The 16,523-nt window shown below is 39.5% G+C and overlaps 1 pseudogene; it reads left to right on the top strand.

Annotated features, from left to right (window-relative positions):
• The first annotated feature begins 9,075 nt into the window (after positions 1-9,075).
• On the top strand, positions 9,076-11,779 carry LOC131524858 (uncharacterized; annotated as a pseudogene).
• The last annotated feature ends 4,744 nt before the right edge of the window (positions 11,780-16,523 follow it).

Genomic DNA, 16,523 nt, shown 5'->3' with positions numbered 1-16,523 from the left:
ACGATTACGATAGATATGGTCTGTATGTGATTTTCTTGAGGTAATGTGTACATCTGAAATGTTCATTTGTGCAGCAATATAAAAGGCTATAAATAGCATATTTTAACAATGACCAAATTTCACATGTGATCGCAAAAGGAAATTATTACAAACACTCTATGATGGTTTGAAGTGAGTTCTGAGTAAAAGTGTACTATTAATCTCAGAAATTGTCTTATGTAGCATGGTGCTAATGTTAGCTCTAATGCACCTGCAGAACAGGTCCAATTCTTCTTCATAATGCATTTTGTCATAACACTTCAGGTAAGGTCACAAGAAATGTTTTGTTGTATTTATTTAGAAATACTTTTGATAATAGTTGGGTAATTGTATACTGGGATTGAAGCGATGTGGCTTGGTAAACGTTTTATTGCCAGTTTAAAGGCTGATAATGGCTGAATAAAAACAAAAGAATAATGATAAAAGAATAATAAGGATTATGTCTCATTATGTCGCATCAGTCCACAGAATATTTGCCCAAAAGTTTTGGGGATAATCAAGATATTTTTTGGCAAATGTGAGACGAGCCTTTGAGCTATTTTTGGTCAGCAATGGCTTTTGCTTTGGAACTCTCTCATGGATGCTGTTTTTGCCCAGTCTCTTTTTTAATGTTGAATCATGAACACTGACCTTAATTGAGGCAAGTGAGGCCTGCAGTTCTTTAGATGTTGTTCTGGGTTCTTTTATGACCTCCTGGATGAATCGCCGTTGCACTCTTGGAGTAATGTTGGTAGGCCGGCCACTTCTGGGAAGGTTCACCATCAAAGTGATTTCTTGATTCAGCAGGTCTGGCAGTAATCAGGCCTAGGTTTAGCTAGTGAAATTTAACTCAGCTTTCTAAAATAATGTGGTTAATCACAGATCTTTCATGATTTAACAGGAGGGGCAATTCATTTTTCACATAGGGCCAGGTAGGTTTGGACAGCTTTTTTCCCTTAATAAATGAAATCATCATTTAAAAACTGCATTTTGTATTTACTTGCATTATCTTTGTGTAATATTAAAATTTGTTTGATGATCTAAATCTTTTAAGTGTGACAAATATGCAAAAAAAAAAAAAAAAAACAGGAAGGCGACAAAAACCTTTTCACGGCACTGTAGTTCCATGTAAACGATTACCAATAATTGTACAAATTGGACAAATAAAGTTTTTCACAGCTTTCTTACCCATCGGGGCAAGATCTGCAACGTAAAAACGCAAACTACCCAGCTCAAATTGATGTGGCTACCCTTAAAAGTGACACCTCTCTATTAAAATAGGCTTTCTGTTTCTTTTTGTTCACATATCAGAAAGACACTCTATGTCAAAGAGAGTGAATTTAGCTTAATATTAAGATATTAATCTTGGTAATCTTATATTTCAGAATATATGGCAATTCTAAACAGAAAGGATAAATACAGGTACAGCCACATTACTGTACCCTCAGGGTTTTGGCTGATGAGTGACTGTGTGGGAGAGTGGTAGAACAATTACACTATTGAAATTGCAATCTTATTTCAGCACTATTCTGTTATTCTTCCGTTTATGAAAAGTGAGTATATGAAAATGAGTATGTGTTATTCAAGATAATTGCACAGGTCATGTCCTCTGTACAGTAGACCACAAGAGACACATACAGCTTATCTGACGTATATGGGCAGAGGCATTAGAACTACTGACACATATTGGACTAGACACTAGAGACTACAAGAAGAAAAAAGCTGTGGCTTGAGAAGTTCATATGAGTGATGCCAAATGTTTCATCTTTTCTACACTACAATTTTAAATTTTTAATCAGCTATATTCCTGGAACCTCAAATAATAAACACAGAAAGAAAACAATATGCTTCACAGTACCACAGATAGCAAACATCTCCAAGATGTATTTTAAGGAATTTTCTGGAAAACATCTGCTGTGAACATCTGTTAAACAACTCAAACTTCTCAAAAGTGCTGTCTGAGGTGCAGTTCTGTCATTTGTTCATGCACTTCCCACAAGGCTATGGTTTTGACAAAGAAAAATCTAAGCCTGTACTAAGTGTTGCTTCACTTACATGTCAAATTTCATTTAAGTACTACCTTCTCCTCGTTTAATCTGATTCCATGTGTTGTGTGCTCTTCTGGTCTCCTGTAAAAACATTTGGTAATTCATAGCCCCAGGGCCCAAGGAGGTCTTAATGCGGACCTGGCTGCCACTGTTTACAATAATGTAATAATCATTCACTCCACAACTTTCACTGTCTTTTTAAGGCAGCTGCTGCCTAGGTGCCAGCCAGTAGCAGTACTGTATTTCCCACAGCCACTGTTTGGGGTTACTGGCATGGGCTTTCCACAGCCACTGTATCATGTTCAGGTTCACTTTCATTATCTTGTTTAGTTTCTTTATCATTGTCACTTCCAGTGTTCTTGTGCTTCATCATCCTCTGTGCATTTAAACCCTGAGTACACTTCTGGCCATTGTTTTGAGACACAGTTGTCAAAGGTCATTTAATGTCATTGTTCACTGGCAGTTGCTTATGCATTCACACTGAGATACACACAGCTTTTTATGTGAATGCAAAAATGCCTCTACACATGAGAGCTGGCAAGATTTCCTATGTAAATGCCCTTTGTATACACTACATGCAAAATCCAGCCTAGTCGCCCTTTGATTCCCTCCTAAATGTTTTTCATGTTTTCCATTCTGAAATTGCAAATATTTCTGGCATCTTTCTGGTGTGTGAGTAAGTGTTTATTAATGTCTGGAATGTCCTGTGGAAATAATCGTAATAAAAATTTCTGGCCAAATTTGGCTCTAACAATTCTATCCTAAAACCCTAAGGCTCAATGGAAAAAAGTAGTCAGTCTATGTTTTTCAGATGCCTAATTAATTTTCCTTTCAGTGACTCAAGAACCCCTCAGGTAATAACAACAGTGATACCATCAATGATAAGCAAAACATAGAGAATGCATTCCTGGGTTTACAAGATGTCTGATTCATTGGTTTGAAATAATACATGGGAACATTACCAGTGCCTGGGGCTGATTACTTCTGCATAATTTCATCCTGAACCTGTGTGGTGGTTGGTGGGTGTGTTAAGATTTGTTGATTTCATCAATTAATTGCATGACTTTTTTTTCTAGTCAAATCATCTGGAAAAATTGTGTTTTGATTGCTGCAGTATGTATCCTATGTAATTATGCAGGAAATATTGAACATGAACATATGGTATTAAGCCCAAAATATACTTCACTTTTTACATGTTGTCACGTATGTCTTGTTCCCCAGGTGTTTCCATGTCCTTATTTTGTTTTTCCTGTTTCCTGTCCTCGTTTAGTTTGAGTTATATTCCAGGTGTGTCTCGTTTTCCCCTCGTTAGTTCTGTCTATTTATAGTGTGTTCTGCCCAATGTTTCCTGTCTGCTGTTGAATGTCTTCCTTGCCCGTGTTCTGTGTGTCCCCATTGGATTTCCATTAAATACTGTGTTTTACACTACTCCTTGTCTCCTCGCTCCTTCGTCCTCAGCGCACCGTGATAGATCCTGACACATGTCCAGCTGGTGGCGCTTTAGAACGCTTTGGTGGTACAGCCTTTTTCCAGCTGAGATGCTTTGGTTGTTGTGATTGGAATATCCACAGTGGGAACATATTGCTAGTATCTCATTTTTTAACAATTTGACTAAATATAAAAAGCAGTAACCAGTAATATTGACTTCTCCATTGTTGTAGGCAGTCCTTGTACAGGTAGGATGGTTTGCCAGTATTTATCCCGCCCCTCCTCCATTGGTTGGATGGCTGGGTAAATAATGACTGTGATGAGCGTTGCATTTTACAGTTATCAACTCAGCTACAGTGTCAGTAGTATATTTTCTTATGTACAATACGAACATTTTCACAAATTCAAAAGTTTATGTCAGAACAGCTTTATGAACGATTTACACAAAAATTTGTTCTGCTCGTGTTTCATGAATGAGGCCCAGTGTGTGTGACGTGAATTTTGTCATCAACATAGTACCACCCAATTTTTGTAACCAGTGTACTTTGAATTTAACTGAATTTGTTTTGCTCTAATCAGTTGTTCCACAAGGTGGCGACACTGGCCGGGACCATATACAGGTGCATTAAACAAAAATTATAATATCATGAAAAAGGTTTTTTATTTATTTATTTTATTTTTTTGTAGCTTATTTCAAAAAATGAAACTTTCATATATTATAGATTCATTACATGCAAAGTAAAACATTTCAAAAGGGAATTTTTTGTTGTTGTTTTTAATTTTGATGATTAGACCTTACAGCTCATGAAAGTAAAAAAATCCAGCATCTCGAAATATTAGAACATTTCCTACGATCAATCAAAAAAAGTATTTGCAAAACAGTATGTTCATTTATGCACTCAATACTTGGTCAAGGCTCCTTTAACACAAATTCCAGCATCAGTGAGGTGTGGCATGGAAGCGATCAGCCTGTGGCACTACTGAGGCACTATTGAGCCATTCAGCTCATCTGTATTGTTGGATCGACTGTTTCTCATCTTTCTCTTGATAATATCCCATAGATATCGACACCCAGTCACACCGACACACACACATGCACGCACACACGTACACACTCACTCACTCACTCAAATCATGTTAGCTGTCATGTATGTTTTGTTGACCTTGGTTATTTTGTATTTGATTTGTCACCTGTAAATAGTATGTCTGTTTGCATAATAAAAAATAATAATAAAAAAAAGATGAGAAAAAAAAAAAGAAAATATCCCATAGATTCCATAAGGGGTTCAGGTCAGGCATGTTGGCTGGCCAATCAAGCACAGTAATATCATGGTCAGCAAACCACTTGAAAGTGTTTTTTGCACTTTGGGCAGGTGCTAAAGTCCTGCTGGAAAGGAAAAATCATAAATCTCCATAAAGCTTGTCAGCAGATGGAAGCATAAAGTGCTCCAAAATCTCCTGGTAGATGGCTGCATTGACTTTGGACTTGATAAAACACAATGGACCAACACCAGCAGATGACATTGCACCCCAAATCATCACAGACTGTGGAAACTTAACACTGGACACCTCTAACATTGTCTGTGGTTCAGGAGAGGACAACTGTAGCCAAATTCCTCGACACGTCTGTGTGTGGTGGCTCTTGATGCCTTGACCCCAGGCTCAGTCCATTCCTTGTGAAGTGAACTAATCCTCAAAATTAAAAATAATAAAAATAATAAAAATAATAATAAAAAAAATAAATACATTTTGAAATGTTTTACTTTACATGTAATGAATCTAGAATATCTAAAAGTTTCACTTTTTGAAATAAGTTACAAAAAAATAATAACTTTTTCATGATATTCTAATTTTATTAGATGCACCTGTGTGTATACAGGTGCATCTCAATAAATTAGAATGTCGTGGAAAAGTTCATTTATTTAAGTTATTCAACTCAAATTGTGAAACTCGTGTATTAAATAAATTCAGTGCACACAGACTGAAGTAGTTTAAGTCTTTGGTTCTTTTAATTGTGATGATTTTGGCTCACATTTAACAAAAACCCACCAATCTCAACAAATTAGAATACTTCATAAGACCAATAAAAAAAACATTTTATTGTGAATTGTTGGCCTTCTGGAAAGTATGTTCATTTACTGTATATGTACTCAATACTTGGTAGGGGCTCCTTTTGCTTTAATTACTGCCTCAATTTGGGATGGCATGGAGGTGATCAGTTTGTGGCACTGCTGAGGTGGTATGGAAGCCCAGGTTTCTTTGACAGTGGCCTTCAGCTCATCTGAAGTGCCTGTAGGTGGCACTTGGGCTTAAATAACTATGATAGTTTCATCAAATAGTAAACGGTGTATATCATACATACATATAATATTGAATAGCCTACTGATTACCATTATTGCGACTTTTGGCGCTGCAAGGTTTTGTGCAGTGCTTTTGTAGTCATTTAGCATACATTTTCCCAGCGATGTAATTTGTTTCATAAAGTGAGACAAATCGCAGATCCAGATCGCTCCACAAATAAGCTCGTTGGTCTCATGTAATTTTCAACCGATTTATGAATAAGAACGAAAATAACCGCTCCACTGCACATATTGTCCAATGAAATTTTAACTTCTTGTGCCAGATCATGATTGGTTGGTGTATTACAGCTACATGACTAATGGGCTTTTGGCGCTGCAAGGTTTTGTGCAGTGCTTTTGTAGTCATTTAGCATACATTTTCCCAGCGATGTAATTTGTTTCATAAAGTGAGACAAATCGCAGATCCAGATCGCTCCACAAATAAGCTCGTTGGTCTCATGTAATTTTCAACCGATTTATGAATAAGAACGAAAATAACCGCTCCACTGCACATATTGTCCAATGAAATTTTAACTTCTTGTGCCAGATCATGATTGGTTGGTGTATTACAGCTACATGACTAATGGGCATTGATGAATTATGTAATATTCTAAAATATGTAATATATGGATTTTTAATTAATTTGACACACTAGCTTTGATTATTGATGAATAATGTTTAAAATATTGTTTGGTTTATTTTTTCCTTCTGTCGACCCATAGGCACTCACTGAAAGAACCATATATAGCTCGAGAGCCTCGGTTTCCGAACAGACTGTGTAATATCAGTCAGTTGAACAAAATGCACGCAACACATAGCTACGCCTCAGACTGACAGGTATGTAAAAAAAATAAACAGGAATTTTCCAACTTTTGAGAGATTAGTTACTGTTTTGTACAAATTGTCATGTTAATTAGAATTCAAATGCATTTTGTTTTATTGACCACAATATCATTGCTATTTGTCCGAGAATCATTTTGAAAAAGGGCAGGGGCTCAAGCCCCCAAAGCCCCCCCTTCTGCACGTGCCTGCAGTTTAATGTGAACCATTCACACTGGTTTCGTTAAACAAAAGAAATTATTAATTTAAAAGATTGACTCAAAAGAATCATCTGTGCACAAATCGAATCATGAACTCGCATTACCATGCCAAAGATGATATATTCTAGAACATTTCGAATGAATAAAGACACACAAAGCTATCGTTTGACTTTATAAACTTTTATTTCATGCATGATTCATATGGATCTGTTAACTGAATGCAAAGTGTGAAATCTAGGAGAATTCGGTGTCATTTTTCTATTAAATTCTTAGAAATATTAAACAGAATGATTCAACACTCAAAACAGAACATTTAAAAAAAATCAAGAACAACTTACCTCAAGATGCTTTTTCAGATTAGACGTTGTATCCTCCGATGCTGATTTGAAAGTTCTCTTTCAAACATTCGTTCGGTATCTCACTATGGGAATCGCCTCGGGCGTGACCGATCCTGGAAGCACCAATTACACCACGTCTGTCGGTTGACAGACCAATCACGACAGTGATGAGGGAGTCCCGCCTCCCCAATATATACCACTGCATAACGGTCCCTACCTCATTCTCGTTCTCTTCCCCCGTGAAGATCCTTTTGGAAGCTATCCTCAGCAGATCCTCGTTGAGTGGCCGCTAAACTGTTCACGGACGAGACGATTTTTAGGTACGTCACTGAACACGGCTGCTTTTTGGTTGGGAAAATACTCTCTGTTAAAGTGAATATTTTCTTTCTGCTGTATTTTGTAGTGGGGACCAGCGTGTCAAGGCGGGTTCTCATTTTCTTTATCGAGCAGTTACAGCTCTTTTCTTTAATTATTCCCTCACGTTAAGTGGTGTGACGGATCGGTACGATAATTTGTGATTTATAATAGTGATAATTTGCTGTAAAAACCCGTTATCGAGAGGCACGTTGTGGTGATCTCGTTAATTTCTCGGTGTTCGCATCTCTGTTATGGCGACTGCAAGCCCATCCAGCAGCACAGCGAAAGGGAAAGATCCCTCTCGTCCATGTGCATGCGGGTCTATGATCTCGTCTAAAGACTCTCATCCTCTGTGCATAGCGTGTTTGGGAGTTAGACATGCACAGGCTGCGCTCGCTAATCCCGAGTGCTGCCCGCACTGCTCTCAGTTCCCGTTAAGGGTTTTGGAGCGCAGAGTAAGAGTCGCGGCCGCAAATAAAGGGGACCCGAGTCTTTCCGTGCCTCCCACGGAAATGAACGAGGTTGCTCCGCATGCCCAGTGCAGCTGGGCAGAGTTCATGGACGAGATTTCTCCAGAACTTCCTCCCCTCTTTGAATCAGACCTTTTGGCAGGGGACAAAGAGAAGGAGGATGAAGATGATGAGGCGAGTGGTCGTCTCTTAGAGGAGGATTTGGAGGAAGATGAAAAGGATGCTATCCTCCCTCCTAATCTTTCTTCCAGACCTGGCAGTGCTATTGGTGAGTCCCCCTCCCCCATGCCAGGGGAACTGGACCTTATTGAAATGTGTAGAAGAGCAGCTGCTAAACTCTCTATCGACTGGCCATCTCAGCAAGAGGGCCAGGGCCCAGAGAGGGATTTATATGATGGGAAGAGGCTGCCATTGTGTACTTCCCCAGTCAAGCAGCTGATACCAGCCGTCCCAGCATGTGTCACAGAGATGTGGCCCTTCTGGGACAAACCCTTCTCACATAGGGTTCCTGTTAAAGGTTTTTCTAGGCTGGACGTTCATAATATGGAGGAGTTGGGTGTCCAACCCACCTCCAGTCGAATTGTCGGTGGCAAGTCACCTCCACCCCAATCGACGGGCAGCCCTATCCTCCTCCTCTCCTTCTCTGCCAGGACAGACAGAGGCTGCTTCTGCTTCTCTTTTTCAAAAAATTTACCGCTCCTCTGCCCTGGCTGTCAGAGCCCTAAATGCCACCTCACCTGCTCACAGCATACCAAGATGAGTTCATGGAGGAGATGGGGAGGCAGATTGATGCTGGGTCACCCGATTCAGCTTTGTGGGAAGAAATCTGCGTCATTGCAGATCTCAACCTGCGCTCATCGAGGGGAGCAGTCCAGAGCAGCCGCAGCCGCAGCATTGGCCTGGCCATGGTGGGTGAAAGAGCCCTGTGGTTGGGTCTGACGGGCTTATCGGAGAGGGAGAAGGCAGAGTTTCTTGATGCCCCAGTTTCGGGACTGCAGTGACAAAGATGTGTCAGCAGTGCGACTTGCACAAGAAGGATGGGGAAGCTTTTGAAACTTGCCTTCCCAGGAAGCCGAATACTCGGCCACCCCAACCCATGCATCCAGGGTTTGCCTCTGCCTCCAGGGGGGGGGTCAGTCAGGGTACAGAAACCCTAGCCCCCCCCCAACCTCAGCAGCCAATGCAGGTCGAGGTTCACCCAAAACAGCCCCAGCCTAGAGGCAAGGCCTCGTTTGTGGCAGCAGCGGCTAAGCACCGCCCAACTAACCCTCAGGGAAGGAAAAAGCGGCAGGCGACCTAACCTGTGGTCTGGTTTTGGGTCAAAAAAGGGGCTACAGCACTCACGGAGTCTCTGTAGCACTCCTCTGCACAGAGCAGGAGTCTTGTTCCCCCCCTCCAGCAAAGAAGCATCAGGGTGTGTTTCTAGAAAATTGTTCAAAGGGAAGTTCTCTTGTTGGAGTGTTGGCACCAGTTCATCCAGTGCCCCACATGTTGTTTCTACCCTCTCCACCCACGGGGTTATTCAAGAGAGAGGATGAAACTTTACACACAAGTGTTCCCATTTGAAAGAAATAAAAATGTTTCCTGTGCATCCAGACAGTGGGCCAAGGGCACACATTTGTGTGAAAATAAAAACAAGAATACACTCAAATCCATCCAAATCAGAGCTGCAACCCCTGGCTCCGCCACGCCATCAGTGAGTGGGAGCTACAGTGGCCCGCTCTCTGCTCACGCAGAGATTTGGCGCGCATGCGCAGTACACCTGTGGGTATTATCCACGATAGAACGGGGTTATCGTCTGCAGTTTGCTGTAAGACCTCCACTTTTCAACAGTGTGTTAATGTCAACAGCAGAAGGGGAGTCAGCTCGGATTTTAGAGGAATAACCTCTCTATTGAGCAAAAGAGTAATTCGGGTGGTGCCGCTGGAGGACAGCCAGCATGGTTTTTATTCCCGGTACTTTGTCATTCCCAAAAGAGGCGGGGGTCTCCGTCCCATCCTGGATTTGCGGAACCTCAACAAACACCTCAGAAAGTACAAGTACAAAATGCTCACAGTAAAGACATTATACAATGTTATTCATCCCAGAGACTGGTTTACATTAGTAGATCTGAAGGACGCTTACTTTCACATAAGCATTTATCCGGTGCACAGAAAATTCCTCAGGTTTGCCTATCAGGGCACAGCCTACGAATTTTTGACGCTTCGGTTTGGCATTGGCCCCACAAACTTTCACGAAATGTGTCGAGGCAGCTCTAACAACGCTGAGAATAGCGGGTCTCTGAGTGTCAGCTTATTTGGACGATCTCCTCCTCTCTGCTCTGTCACGGCGGCAGGCGGAGATAGATATGAATCTGCTTGTGTCTCATTTAAAAGGCTTAGGCTTCAAAATAAACGAGACGAAAAGCTGCTTAGTGCCCATGCAGGAAATCATTTACCTGGGTCTCAGGCTGAACTCAGACCTGTATCAGGCGTTTCTATCAGAGGAGCGCATCAGGTCAATTCGTGGTTGTCGCTCTCTTTTCCAGAGGGAGAAAAAAATCCCATTCAGACTATGTTTACGTCTTCTAGGTCTGATGGCCTCGGCAGTGTCTGTCATCCCATTGGGACTGTTGCGAATGAGAGAGTTTCAGGGCTGGATAGCGGCACAGCGCTTATGTCCGAAGCGCCACCTCAACCACAAAGTGATAGTGTCATCACATTGCTTGCGCGCTCTCCGCTGCTGGAGAGATCGAGCTTTCCTCGAATCAGGGACTCCGCTGAGAGCTATTTCTCTGAGAAAAGTGGTAACGACGGATGCGTCACTCACAGGTTAGGGTGCAGTGTGCGAGGGCAGAATAACGAAAGGGAAATGGTCCATCTCGCTACAGAACGGACATTGTTAACAGTTCCAGGAAGTTTATGTGTTTCTAGCATTAAAACATTTCGTGCAGTTCCTATGGAATCATCACGTTTTGGTCAGATCGGACAACACAACGGCTGTGGCATATTTAAATCGCCAAGGGGGAACACGTTCTCCCCAGCTTCACAGTCTAGCACAAAAACTCATTGTGTTGGGCTTGAAGCATTTTCATTCATTACGAGCGACTCATGTCCCGGGAATAATGAATGTGGGGGCAGATCTCCTGTCCAGGGGGAGTCCTCTGTACGGAGAATGGACTCTCCATCCTCAGGTAGTGAACCAGTTGTGGTAGAGGTTTGGCCGAGCTGCCGTAGATCTCTTTGCCTCGCACGAAAGTACCCATTGCCATCTATTATTTTCTCTGGCGAGAGACGGTGCACCGATGGGTGTGGATGCTTTGGCTCACCTGTGGCCAAATATACTGCTTTACGTGTTTCCTCCCCCCTTTTTGGGCCAGGCCCATGAGAGGTTGAATTTAAGTGTTACGGGTTTGCCTCTGAGGGTGATTGAAACAATTCAAAATGCAAGAGCGGCTTCGACGCGCTCTGCATATGATAGGAAATGGAATGTATTTGAGTTATGGTGCGAGCAAAGGAAAATTGTACCTTTTCAATGTTCAGTGGCAGAGGTGTTGTGTTTTCTGCAAGAACTTTTAGATAAGGGCAGAGCCTTCTCTACCATTAAGGTTTATCTTGCTGCAATTTCTGCATGCCATGTGGGGATTGACAGAAATACTATAGGTCAACACCCGCTTGTGTGCAGGTTTATGAGGGGTTCGTGGCGTCTGAACAGGGTTTCAAAGCCGCTGATTCCGCCGTGGGATCTGTCCGTGGTCCTTAACGCACTCTCTCAGCCTCCTTTTGAGCCGATAGATAATATCGATTTAAAGCTCCTTTCGCTAAAGGTTGCTTTGTTATTGGCTCTTACGACTGCAAAACGAGTTAGTGAACTTCATGCTTTGTAGGTTCATAACTCCTGTATGTTGTTTGCTGCGGATTTCTCGCGAGTATCTCTCAAGACTAATCCAGCATTTGTGCCTAAGGTGAGTGAGTCAGCTTTCGCCTGTAGACAGGTGGATTTACTGGCTTTTTATCCCCCGGCTTTTTCCTTGTTGGAAGAAGAGTGGCTTCATTGTTTGTGCCCTGTCCATGCGTTGTGTCATTACGTGGACAGGACGAAGGGATTAAGGAGTAATCGGTTATTTGTTTCATGGGCTGATTCTCATAAGGGTAAACCTATCCCACTATCGCCTGTCCCACTGGCTGGTGGAAGCTATTATATTGAGTTATAATAGCATGGGTCTAAGTCCTCCAGATGGGCTGAGGGCTCATAGTGCCCGTGGGTTAGCCACCTCGTGGGCGTTGTTTAAAGGCGTTTCAATTCAGGACATTTGTGCAGCGGCGAGTTGGGCTTCTCTACACACTTTTGTCAAATTTTATAAGTTGGATGTTACAGAGCCTTCATTGGCTCATTCCGTCCTAAGTGTGTAAAAAAACAAAAAAACACTTGTACAGAGATTGTTTTTATTTCACATGTCTTCATTCTATTCTGTGAATAATACATGGAGGGCTTGTGTTATTAAGTTATCACACATTACTGAGTTGGTTGGCATGCCTGCTTCGGACAGCATATCTGCAATACGGGAGTTGTCTATATCCCATAGTGAGATACCGAACAAATGTTTGAAAGAGAACTTTAGGTTACTCACGTAAGCCCGGTTCTCTGATAACATGAGTGAGGTATCTCACCACACTTCCCTCCTTGCAGTAGATGCTGAGAATGAGGTAGGGACCGTTATGCAGTGGTATATATTGGGGAGGTGGGACTCCCTCATCACTGTCATGATTGGTCTGTCAACCGACAGACGTGGTGTAATTGGTGCTTCCAGGATGGGTCACGCCCGAGGCGATTCCCATAGTGAGATACCTCACTCATGTTATCAGAGAACTGGGGTTACGTGAGTAACCTAAAGTTTTGTTGCAGGTAGGCATTGCACTGCACTGAGATGTTACGTTACCTTTTTCAGATTTATATAATAGTCTTTGTATTTCCACAAGAGAAATGCATTACGCGAATGGCTTTCTGTTGTGTCGTCCATTTATGTGCCGTGATGAGCGTATGCACTCTCACGTTTTTTTTTTGTTTTTTTTACATTAAATTACATTAAAATTAGTGCTGGGCAACGATTAATTGCGATTAATCGCATCCAAAATAAAAGTTTTGTTTATATAATATATATGTGTGTACTGTGTGTATTTATGAATACACACCCATGTATATATATTTAAGAAAAATGTGTTATGATTATATATTAAATATATTTATATATCATATAAATTATATTAATAAATATATACATGTAAATCTTTTCAAAATATATACTGTATGTGTGTGTCTTTATATACACATAATAAATATACACAGTACACACATATATATTATATAGTGTATATAAAGACACACATACAGTATATATTTTGAAAAGATTTACATGTATTTACATGTATATATTTATTAATATAATTTATATGATATATAAATATATTTAATATATAATCATAACACATTTTTCTTAAATATATACATACATGGGTGTGTATTCATATATACATAATAAATACACACAATACACACACATATATTATGTACACAAAAACTTTTATTTTGGATGCGATTAATCGCGATTAATCGTTGCCCAGCACTAATTAAAATTCAAAGTAATCACTTTGGTAATCTAAAATACTTTTCGGATGTAACTGTAATTTGATTACCACCTATTTAAAATGTAATTATAACAAAATACAGTTACTCATATTTTGTATTTAAAATACGTAACACTGTTACATGTATTTCGTTACTCCCCAACCCTGCTCATCATATATCCTCAATTCTGCTCCAGTCTGTAAATCAAATCTGCTTCGCACTGTAGACCAAAAAAAGCAGCCATTACAACAATAATAAATAATATACCTAAAAATATGGGTTGCAATACATCAAAATTGACTGATACATCAATCGATTAACCGTATGATGCATCAATGTACACACAAAAAAATTATTAATGTTGATTTCACAGAAGTGGCTTTCTTGGATATTTTTGGATGTGTGTAAAGCGCATAAAATAATGTGCGAGTGCCTTTTGCATCTTGTTATTACTATTAAAAAACTATTTTTTTTTGTTCTCAATGTCCTTATTATGGTACAGGATGTGAAATTTTCACAATTGCAATGTTCATGTTATACACTTTGGTTGATGAGATAATAGTCGTATTAAATAGACATATAGTATTGTAATGTTGATCTATATACCCCTGAACCACATCAAATCACAGCAATTAAGGTGTCAGCAAATATCATAAATGTTGGCTAAGAGAATACTTTGAAATGCCCATACTTTCAAATAAGATAAGAACAAGGACACTTACCTTCATTCATGAAATCTGAAATCTGTAAAAGTGAATCCATTCTGCAACTTTATGAATTTCTTGGAGTCTTTGAACTACACTTTCACAAACATGACGTTATCCTAAGGGGGAAAAAAGGGTCTTAAAACATCTGTGCAGAGAGTCACTTTAATGTTTATAATAACTTAGTACAGGGGTTTTCAAAGTGGGGTCTGTGACATCATAAAATAATTTGCCATATATTTTCAGTTCTACAAGTTCCATTATTATCTGAAACCTGCTATGATTTACATTCCATAGTGACTTAGGTTATATAATGCATTTAACACCAAATAAGCAAAAAACAACAACAATAATAACAATAATAATAATTTAAAAACAAATAAATAAAAACACATTACAAGTGGGCACTTCAAGGTTTCAATTTCTCATGTATTTTAAGGAAAATGTGTGTAGTATTACTAAAGAGAGATTATACAATCAAACGGGAACTGTTTAAGCATGTCCGTTACTCCCTCCCACACTAACTTATAATTAAAAAGGGGTCCTTGGAAAATTTTCTCCCTTGTCAGGTATCTCTGGCTCCACAAAGTTTGAAAACCCCTGTATTACTACATTACACTTTACACTGAACACTTTTTAGGACTGGGTGACAGTGATATTTTAATTACGAGATAACTGGTTTAGCTGGTTAAGTAAAGAAACATTGGCCTCGCCGTTCCGCATGACGAGTCAAAGAAAATGGTGTCTTTGAGAAATTTCAGGCTGTAAAAGCACGCGCAGCACGTCCTGAACTCTACACAAACTTGACAGTTAACAGAATTTACACATAACAGTTACATACACACAATATTCTAAACTGAATTTGCCCATAAAATAGCTGGTTAATTGGAACTACTAACTAAAAGTGTTTTATCAATGATTTATCAAACTATTTCAATTTATGGAACGCTTATCTTCATGAAATAAAGAACTTACCTTCTGCGTTTTTTCCCCAGTTTGTAACGTCTTGCATGCTCTGCAGCCCAAACCGGAGAAAATGATGTATGTGGGAAAAGTTAAAACTTTTGGGCCAGCACGTCAAGAAAATATTGCTTTTAAACAATGATATTATAAATTACATACAGCAAATACGATTAAAGAAAACTCACTGTCTACATTTCCAGTAAGTGAGCACTGGCCTTGTCTGCAGGGTAAGTCGAAGCAAATGGTGTCTGTGAGAAAGGTTTCAGTGCGTGCAACACACCTTCAACGCTACACAAACTTGAATTTGATATTTAGTGAAATGTACAAAAAAAATAATAATAATAATTACACTGACATATTAAATAGCTTTGTAAGTTGTTTCAATCAACCAGGTCAAGTATTAAAATCCATATCAAATAAATTTGAACAGACGTTTATGACAAGTACACCTAAACTCAATCGAAAACAATTATTTACATAACTTTATGAAATACATCACTTACTTTATGCACTTCTCCAATTATAAATGTATAATAATAGTTCTGTATGTTTCCAGTTAAAATACACATGCTTCTTCGCTCCGGGTGGCAATTCAAATAAAATGGCATCAGCGAGACGAGTTTTAGCTGGTTGAAGCCCGCACCACGTAAATGTCCCGGATGTAAAATCACACTACCAGTGTTAATGAGGTCAGACTCTCAGTAGTTTCACCAGTCAGAGTATTCTTTTTACACCATCCATGTTAATTCAACACCATAACATTAACACTTTACTCTAAAACACCATAACACCAGGATTTTAACTCTGGTGATTTTGCTGTACAGAAAAAAAATGTATACGTATGTATTGAACATTAATGGAGCAACAGATTTTGTGTGAAAATAAATAATTAAAGTTGTTTATTTTGTTTAAAAATCTTATAAATGTATGAGGTGGCATGGGGGGCCTTTTACCCCACACACAGGATAAAAGGCAAGGCAAGGCATGTTTATTTATATAGCACATTTCATACACAATCGTAATTCAAAGTGCTTTACATAAAAGGAAGTAAAATAATTATAAAAAAAATAATCACAACAATAAAACCAGAAATTTAAAAATGTTTAAAATTATTTAAAAATTGATTTAAAATGAATTTAGAACAGTTAGAAATAAAAATGATTGTACACAAAATACAGTGCAGTCAGTTTGGACGTAGCACAGTGCTCATTCAA

The sequence above is a fragment of the Onychostoma macrolepis genome, chromosome 18 (assembly GCF_012432095.1).
Source record: "Onychostoma macrolepis isolate SWU-2019 chromosome 18, ASM1243209v1, whole genome shotgun sequence".
Classification (NCBI taxonomy): domain Eukaryota; kingdom Metazoa; phylum Chordata; class Actinopteri; order Cypriniformes; family Cyprinidae; genus Onychostoma; species Onychostoma macrolepis.
The sequence above is the reverse complement of the archived record's forward strand: the minus strand, read 5'-3'. Positions and strand labels throughout refer to the sequence as shown.